Below are 10,365 nucleotides of genomic sequence, written 5' to 3'. Positions count from 1 at the left end.
TATATATATATATTGTATTAACAGTTGTTCAGTTTACACGTTAGTTGTGCGAATCATGGTCACAATACGCAATATATAAAATCAAAAGTCATATGTGTTTCAGAGCAGAGTGTTTAAACACTAATTTGAAACGTATTAAAAGGCCTCGTAGTGGGCCAGCGAAAAAAAATAATCCCCATTAGAAAATCGGGGCAATTTTTTTTAAAGAAATAGGAATACTTTTTGAAACAATATGCACATACTGTGATGACTATTTTTTTTTTTTAAAGAAAAATATTAGACTAAAAAAAATATTCTCTAAGTATAATAAATTCCAATTTTATTTCAAAAGTATGTCGAAAAATACTTAATTTTAATTTCGTACTTTGTTAAGGGCAGAAAGTTTTAAGTTTCAAATATATTTTATGATCTCAGAATAGTATGACATTAAAATACAGAGAACATTTCGTGAGTAAAAAATTAAAAAAAAAAGAAAGAAAATTAAAAGAAAAGAAACCATTAACAAATAACCAGTATTACTTACAGTCAAAATTCCCACATATCCATATTTAAATAATTAAAATTTGCAATCGAGTTTTTTTAATGAATGGTTCCTTAATTAGCCTTTTAAAAATTCTATTATATGATTTCTGTATTGTTGATTGGAATCGATTACTTTTAACATCAGATGAATCAATATTTGTAAAAACTCCACAAGATTTGTGACTGCATTTGTAGAAAATAATAAATGGCACTTGAATTCATCTCCACCAAGATTTTGATAATGTAAACTTGGTGTTCGAACTTAAGCAGTTTACAGTTTTATGGTATTATTAATCAAAATAAAAAAGATTTTGGAAAAAAATCCAAATTTTTCCAATTTTCAAATCGATTATTTTAAAATACAGATTTGAAGTGTGTTTTAAAGTAGAAGTTTTCGGAACGCAAGCGCCACATTCCAAGAGGAGATGAATAAAGCTAATTACCAAGACTTATCTATGTAGACCAGGGGTCGCCAAACTTTTTTGATCATCGACCCCCCACAAAAGTAATTTTCTGTTAATTAAAATAAAACTCTATTAGATACTGTGTTTGTACATTTATTTTATGATTTCAAACATTTATTAAAGTAATAGTACAGTGTGTAACAATAGTTTTAAGAAAAATATATTAATATTGAAATTTAAATACCTTATTATTAAATAATAAGTAATTATGCATAAGTAGATATAATAAGTATAGTAACTAAAGATTTACTGCTTCTTGATCAATGAGATGGGTGTGCCTGGTGTTTTTTTGCAAGGTTCGCTATATTGGGTTCAAAATTGGTCAATTTTAATTTTCGTCAAAATTGGTCCATTTTGTAATTTTCGTAAAAAAATACAAAGTGTGCTATAGTTTTGTCGCGGGCTGTACTAATCCATATTATTAATGCTTACCTTCTTCTTTGGGCATTGATAATTCAAATGGATATCTAAACCAAACGAATGGTTTTATCGAAACAATAATTATCCAAAACTATAAAAGGTTTAATAATGACACTGCAAATATTTAACGCAGTTTGCAAAGATAGCTGAAACTGCGTATGATATTTGCATTTGTAACGTCAATGCTCGTCACACGTGACATTTGGACAAACGCACATATGCATGACTTATAAACTGCGCTGTGTTCGTGCCACTGCGCGGTGGTACGTAAATACTTGTTTCACCCCAATAAATATACGTTTATTAATTTATGTTTTATAAAGAAACTGATATTGAGTCAATTATAAAAAAAAATTCACAAATTTTACATTCTTAATTTGGTATGTGTGATTTGCGTATTGAGAACTGTTTTTTCTTTCGACCCACAATCGACCCTTCCGATTCGGATCGACCCCCATTCGCCCCCCTGTCTCAAATCGACCCCCGCTTATGTTAAATAGACCCCTGGGGGTCTATATAGACCACTTTGGCGACCTCTGATGTAGACAATATTTTCCGAAACATGACTCAAAGTAGTAGACACTATTTTCGGAAAATTGTTAGATTCAAAGCGGAACTATTTTTACAATTCGCACTATTAGTTCACAGTCTCCCTATAATTTGTTCCTATAATTTCCAATCCTTAATCTATTCAAGTTCAAATACATTTTCTTTTTAAACTTGTCATTGGATGACACTTGATGTGAATGCAGTTTTATTCAAATATTAATTCATTGCTTAAATTTGATGAATTAATTTTGGTTTAATAAGGGAGAAAAATTTTCAATTATTTAATAAAAAGTAACTAAAAAAAATTTTTCTTTTTGTACCTAAGTGGGAATTGACTTAAATTTTTTTTTATTTTTATGTTACTTGTTTTGCTAGGAAACACATTAAATGTTTATTCTTTAATTTGTAACATGTTTATCCACAAATATCTTGTTTGTAACAAGAAACTAATCTTTTTATTTATAGAGGGAATAAAGCGGTGAATTTATTATTGTTATTATTCGCTTTCGTGAGTTACAAAATTGCAATCAAACTATTGTCCACTTTTCAAAAAGCCCGTTGGCGATATTGCTTTCCTTTTTTGGCGACAATTTATCATGAAAGAGAATTCACTATCCTCCAGGCAACACTCAAAGGAAGCTTTATATCTGACAATGCAATTGTTTCCTAAATGACAGCAAAATTAATTTTTATTCAACTATAAATCAAATTTCTCGTTCATTTCCAAAACATATTTCAATCACTAAACAAAATACCAAAGACAAAACTAAAAATAACAATTTGAAAAACAATTTAATAACCTGATTTTTCAAGTGAGGTTATTAAATTGTTTATTGAATTGTTAATTTGTTTATTGTTATGTTTATTGTTCATTGAATTGTTAATTTGTTTATTACTTATTGAATTGTTAATTTGTTTATTGTTATGTTTATGCTGTTCATGGTTATTAAATTGTTTATTATTATTATAATTGCAAATAATTGGTTTTTTGTCCTATGAAAACCTAGCTTTTGTCCCATGAAAACCAAATAAAATTCCTACTTCCCTGGCTTATAAAATCTCTACATTTTTCATTTTGAATTGAACGAAAAATATAAATAAAGGTCAATTCCTACTTCAATAAAAAAAATGGTCAATAAAAAAATATTGTTCAGTTACTTTTTATTAAAAAATTAAAAAATTTTTTTCTTCCATATAGAACTAAAATTAATTAATTAAAATTTAATGAATGAATTAATATTTGAAAAAACTGTATTAACATTAAGTGTCAGCTACTTTAAGTTTAAAAAAACGTATTCGAAATTGAATGGATGAATATAAATTATTTTATCAATGATTGAAAATATAGGGAGAGAGTGTAAACTAATAGTAGGAAGGATTATTTTTTGATTTAAAAAAAAAAACGCATTTTTCATATTTTTATTTTATTTTTTTATTCAACAATTTTTTTTAAAAAAAGGGAATTTAATGAGCTCATTGAGCAATGTGTTTATAAATCCACCACTGTTTTTACCAAACATAATTAGTTTTTCAGTTCGTGAATAACAATCACGATTGGAATGCGTGATTCAAGGGAATTATTTCACTGCAGCATTGAAATCATTTTTCATGATGTATCTAAGATATTTCAAATTAAAAAAAATTCTTTCAAATATTTTTTAAAAAAAAAAAATAATTCACATAAATAGCAATTCTTTTTAATTTTTTATTGACTAAAGTAAGTTATTGATATAGTGTGAGCGAAATGTAGTGAACACCGTGAATAATTTTTTATCTAATAATCGGATTTTCTTAACTCAAACCAAATGACAACAAAAATCTAACCATAAATACGCCTATTAATTAGAGCAGGCAATATCTTAAGCTGTGAAATCATACACGTACTTCTTCCGGATAAATATACCACATAGATTTTTATAACCGTTGTTGAACAGTCGACCCAATTCTGGATTTACGACTACTAATATTCAGCCTTGTCATTTTGAACCCAATCCAAAAGACATAGGAATTCCTAGATCAAGTATTGAGGGAAATTTTAGCCTTCTTGGAGAACTTTTTGATGGAAATAACTCGCATTTGCGTTACATGGAGAAGAGAACCACAAAAAACCTCCCACGGTCAGCCTGACTTCAAGGGGACTCTAACCCATCACTCGTCTACCACTGAGGATATTTTACGTCAGCACTGTGGTCGGTGCAAGCCGGATGCTGAATTCGCATCGACCAACCATAGCTGGGATTCGAACCCGGTTCACCTCATTGGGAGGTGAACAGTCTATCCCATGAGCCACCACGGCTCGAACTAACAGATTTTGGGGGTAGTCGGAATTCGGGAAATAACTTAATAGGAGCCAGAGCAGTCGAAAGTTTGGGCTATTTAAAGTCAATTACACTTTTAGTCTATTTCCGTATACCTCGAGAAATTTTTACTCGAATTGAGAATTTTTTTTCATTAAATTATAAAATTTGTTTTTCAAAAGATAGTAATTCCATGAGAAAATTATTTATTAAAATATTTTTATCATTTCTTTAATTTCTGTATTATTTTCGCTAATTTATTTAATAATTATCCGAAAAAGTTATAGAATTGAAAGATATACTAATTTTTGCATGACTTCAAAATATGTAATTTTAAATAATAAAACACAAAATTTGAACAAAATCGGACGAATAATTTCTAAGTTATCTAATTTTCAGAAAGTTGTAAATTTAAAATGTGATTTTTCAAGAACTATTGGACCCATTTCGTTAAAACTTTGTATTTCGCAGTTTAACGGTACAAATATTAACTGATATAAACATTTGTATACAATAAAAATCATTCAACAGTTATAAAATAATAATCATTCAAAATTATTTTTTCTGTGAAATTATTTTTGGATAAACAAATTTTATATTTGTTGTAGATAAATTTTTCGATTCACTTAAAATGCGAAATATGCCAAAAGGATAGTTCAAACCTCCGACTTCTACCCCGTTTTAAATATTAGAACTTTTTCTGACTGCTGTTGTCTCTATAGTTTGGAGAATGTGTCAAAAATAAAGGTATATTTATTCGTAGGATGTACGTTTTCGTGTCTGGTTTCATAAATTAAAATACAATCTATTTAATGTTAAGTTTTCGAGTCATGAAAATCAAAAAATGTTCAAGAAGTTAATTTTTTAGTTAAGTGGTTTGGCTGTAGGATAAAATATTTTGTGAAGAGTGTCTTTCAAATAAATATATTTAGGTCAGTTTCACAATAAAATAAGAATAAATTGTGTGTGGTTCATTTTTTTACAGTAACATAGTTCTTGAATGTGTTTACAGTACATTAATTTGTAAACGCTGCGCTGTTTCGGTTAAATTATTTGTAAAGGATCCGTTTCTACGATAACGTAATTTGTGAAGGGTCCGTTTTTAAGATATAACAATCTGTGAAGGGACCCAAATTCCTTCAAAATAAACTATTATATATGAATGTTTGCTGTTATTCAAAAACAAATAAACCAATTTGCTTTTTTTTTTGCTTTTTTCGTTTTCTTTTCTTTACTGCTGCTGCTGGCAAATATTCTGGAGTTGGTTATAAAGGAATCGTCACTTTCCTGTCAGGAGTTTTTCAAGTGCTATAGAATATAAATCCATTGTTCAGATCTATTGTTTCATTCTAAATTTGGATTAGTCTTTTTGATTGACTTCTATGATTCTTTTTTTTTTAATATTGTGACCGAATTTGCCGATATTTTGTCGATAAGACTCATTAACATAGAAGAAATAACTGATTTATACAAAATAAGTATTATATATTTCAACATGGTGAAACGATTAAAAAGCTTAAAAAGCCTATGATTATTAACTTTAAACTTTCTGCTTCTTAAACATAAAGTTTCATCTAATAAATAACAGTATCTTTTAATAATAACAGTTTCTTTTGAAGTTTCTACAAAATCGCATTTTTTTTAACTATATGTTTTAGTAATTGATTAATCGTAAAAGCGATAAAAAGTGTTTTATTTTTAAAAAAGAAGTATATTTTTGAAACAAGTTTAAAAAGTAAATTGTTCAAAAAAATTTTGATGCTTCGAAAAAAAGAAAAGAAAAAAAGGTACATTTTGCTAGGTTACTAGTATTTTGCTGCTTATAAATTCATAAGCAATTACTCTGATATATATTAACAAACAAACACTTCAAAAATTGAGGCTTACAATTCAGAATCAGCTGAGATCGAATACGAGTCAATTTGAATATGAAAATTTTTTTCTCCCAATTATAGTTTCTATTCCAAATTTGAAATGTTACGTAAGCAAATTGTTTTTCTAAATTATTTTGTTGCATTAGATTTCTTATTTAACCATTTCCATAACCAAATTTTTGAAGAAAAAAAATGCAAAAAAAAACATTTTTTATTTTCATAATAAATACAAGGAACTAAAGCAAAACACAATACACGAGTTATAAGTTGACATTTCAGGGGTCTGTCCAGACATTTTGTGAAAGGTCCGTTTTTTGTAAAATTGTGAAAAAATTACTCGTAATTTGTGAATATAAAATAAACGTTAAGTCACATTCTTTCGACCAGGGTCCCCTTTTGTGAATTTGTGTAAATAGGGTCCGTTACAGCAAAAAAAAAAATACTTTTTCAAGGAGTTTCTAAATTGCAAAGACATACAAGATTATGCTCTATGCTGTAAAATTATAATTAAAAAAATTAAATTTTAAAAAACAAACAGCAAATGCAGCTACTAAATAAGCGATGTAACATACAAATATTTGGTATTTAGCCTATACTGCTGAACGCAGAATATTAATTTCGGACGAATAAAGGAAGAAGCGTCTGCGGAAGACAAAATTTAGTTCGTTTACGTCTGTCTTTCTCCCCCCCCCTTCCTGGGAAGGGTTTATTCGATTAACAAAACAATAATGAAGATAAACAAATTTGTGAAGGGTCCGATTTAAAGATAAATTATTTTGTGAAGGGTTCGTTGTTAAGTTAAAATATTTTGTGAAATTTTCAAAAATTTTCATGAAAAGATATTTTGTGAAGGGACCCAAACGGACCCAAATTTCTTCTAAACAGACCCCTGCATTTTAACTTTTTTTATGTGTAAAAAATATTTTATTTAAAATAGTTTACTATGCGAAATTATCTCAGGCAAGTGAAGAAAGTTATATATTAGTCTTTGTATATGTTCACATCTTCATCATCTGCATTACTTTCACTTTCGCTCACAAATGGAATTTTTTAAATTCTTTTTTCTGTGTAAATTCATCAACCATCGTATATACAATGGTACAAAACTCGTATGCAGTCCCACAAATAGCAAAATTCCCAAATAAAAAGTGGCAAACTTCCAATTACAGCAGATTATTATTATTATTTTTTGTTTTGATTCCGGTCGAATAAAAACATAATAAAACAAAACGTGTTGACGAATTCTGCTATGCCCGAGTATTCTAGGGATAATAAATATTTGCAATATATACATACCCGAGTTTACCCGGGATAATCAAGGAAGCGGTTAAGGAAAAAAAAAATTCGAAATTTAGGGAATTTTGCATGTAAGGATTTCTCACCCCTTCTCTTACTCCCCTAATCAGCAGCTAAACCCCTCTCTCTTGAATAAAAGTCCCCGTCTCTTATATGCAGAGGTTATTCCAGATTTTTTATGAAAGTTTACTTTGTGAAGTATCTACTTTAAATTTCTGAAAAGTTTAAATTTCTCAATATAAAACGACCAAAAAATAGAATTCTCATTATTCAAGTGAATAGGTGAAAATAAGGACCTATTTAAGCGAGGGAAAGAAAAACAAACACAAAAACCGTGTCCATCAAAGCACATGAGATTCGAAATTACAAAAAAAGTAATTCATTGCATTCGCACAGTTAGTGTAATCATTCTTTTCCCTTAACTTAGCATTTTCTCTACTTAAAAGCAGAGTAAAATTAATATGATTTAAATCACTTAGTTTTAAAACATTTGATTTAATTTGTTCCAAATTTGAAATAAAACTTGATTTGAATTTCAATCAAGTTTTAAATGCTAAATTATTTTAAATACTAAATCACAATTTAAATAACGTGATTTTTTATTTTTTTTAAATTTATTGACTGATTATATCAACTGATTTTTTTTAATCAAAAAAGTAGCATTGATTAAAGTCAAAAATATTCTTATAATGAATTTAAAAATTTTCATAGCTTTGATATTAAGGTTCCATCTAGAGAAATAATTCACTGTTTAATAAATTTATTTCATTTAAACTTGTTTAGTTTCCTGTTTATTTACAAGCAGTTTATTAAATATTTATTTTGGAGTATATAAATAATGATAAAAGACTTAAGTTCCGCCCGTAGAGTTGATTATGATTGTTGTTTTTTGTTCATGACTCCTGATTAGTTCTTTATTTGATATTTAATTGACAAATAGGTCTTAACGAATTCATGAGGGTGTTGGGCTTGAATAAAAAGAACTAGGATTAAATTTATTCCGTTATTAGTTTGTAATAATTATTAACATAATTACTATTTGTTAATTATACTCTGATGATATAAAAATTCATTTGTTTTAAGAAAAGGGAGAAAAAAAAAGTTCACATGCTTCGAGGTCTTAAAATATGTCCACATTTATAACCACCTTCACATTTTTAAAGCAAATGAATTTTTATATCATGAAATATGTCTTTCTGCTTCAGTTTCGAGGGATCAGGGACCCCGTTTGAGGGGCATATATCCCCCTAAAAATATTTATAAAACTAGAATTCGTAATTTTTTGAACAACGAAAAATTAAGAGATAAAATTATTAATTATTGCGCAGATTTAAGAATTTATTTTTCGTATAGGAGAAATCTATAGAATGTGTATTTTAACTACGCCCCCATCAAAAATTGGGTGTTTACAACCCCCATCCTTAAAATTATTCATTTAATAACCATTTTAGTTAGAAATTATAAATATTTTTACTAAGATATTACCATTAAATAATATTTAGCATTGCTAATACACTTTCGTCTGAACTATGATAAATAAATGCGAAAAAAATCGGACAAAAATATGATATGAACAAAAGGAGGGAAAAATACTTTCACTTTGTCACTTTCTTCATTAACCGAGTCAAAATTTTTGATGGTTTTCCATTGATGAACCAACAAAATCTTGACGGTAACCATCAATAATTCCATCATGCACCATTATATTTTTTGATGGTAACCAACATAAGTAACCATCACTTCAATGTAGGGACTGATTTACGATGGTCCAACGTAAGAATAGCAACTTGTTTTGATGATTTGTTCATGTTGAACCAACACGAATTTCCATCATGTTATCTTAGAAATCAATGATCATGAGCAACCACCATCACAATGTAGGAATTCGGAATGATTTATGATGGTTCAACATAAAAAGAAAACCAAACTGTTTTGATGGTATATACCTGAGAACCAACAAGAATTCCCACTAAACCATCACAGAAACATATAATTGGAAATATCATGGATCATCACGGATGGTAGGTCAATGAGAATCAAACTTCTCTTCATGGTTAACCATCATAATGTTAAATTAGCATTTTCCATCGTGGAATGATGGAAGTTTGTTGGCATATCAAAAACCATGAACACGTAATGTTAAATCTTGGATAATGGACCATCAAATGACTCAAATGATGGAATTGGACCATCAAATGATGTTGGACCATCATGAATCGCATTGAAACCAACATAAACCATCAAAATTTTTTGATGGGACCATCAAGAATTTTGACTCAGGAAGGAAATAAAAAAATACATAAAAAATAATCAAAAATCTTACTTCTTTGAAATGAAAGATTTCTATAAAATCCAAGAAGAGAGAGAGAAAGTTAAAACATCCGTGTGCACTACCTTCTGATTGTTATCCAAAGTGAGAGAGAAACGATAAACCGCAGAACAACCGAACTACTAAATCGAATGAATGAGCGAATAATGTTCTTTTTTTTTTTTTGGTTGAAGCGGTGGAGCGTTAAGGGAACACACGCAAACTTAGTTAATAATTCTCCCTCCAATTGGGCTGACACAGGGCGAGTTCATTGTTTCATGTTGGAGGAGAGAGAGGAAGGGAGGGAGAGAAAGTTGTGAATACATTTAACAACAACAAAAAAAAGAGGTAAAAAAAAAGAACAATAAAAGAGATTGCGCGTGGTTGAAGAAGTAACGGAAGTGAGGGGGTTGTTCGGTTTCATTTTAAAAAAAGAAGATTATCGAGTAACTCGATCTATAGTTGAGAGTTAACTTAAAGTGCATATAATGTTCGTAAAGGGTGGGCCGATAGCCCCGCTTGTCCCACCCTTGGGACTCAAAGGGACCCGTTACGGTGACATCCGAATTTTTTTTATTTAATTATAATTAGAGAATTTTTATTTTATATTTATTTGTAACACTGGAAATTTTAAA

At 28.7% G+C, this 10,365-nt stretch overlaps 1 protein-coding gene across 1 annotated transcript in view; it reads right to left on the bottom strand.

The window, feature by feature from the left end:
- LOC122269745 (uncharacterized) overlaps nt 1-9,769 on the bottom strand; it is a 68,598-nt gene extending 58,829 nt beyond the window's left edge. Inside the window, exon 1 of the mRNA XM_043044276.2 lies at nt 9,746-9,769. The gene's annotated coding sequence lies outside the window, so the exon portion shown is untranslated. The remainder of the gene's footprint in view (nt 1-9,745) is intronic.
- Nucleotides 9,770-10,365: the final 596 nt, after the last annotated feature.

Source organism: Parasteatoda tepidariorum, chromosome 6 (genome assembly GCF_043381705.1).
Source record: "Parasteatoda tepidariorum isolate YZ-2023 chromosome 6, CAS_Ptep_4.0, whole genome shotgun sequence".
In the NCBI taxonomy this organism is placed as follows: domain Eukaryota; kingdom Metazoa; phylum Arthropoda; class Arachnida; order Araneae; family Theridiidae; genus Parasteatoda; species Parasteatoda tepidariorum.
Note: the sequence above shows the minus strand (reverse complement) of the source record. Positions and strands in the feature narration are given on the sequence as shown.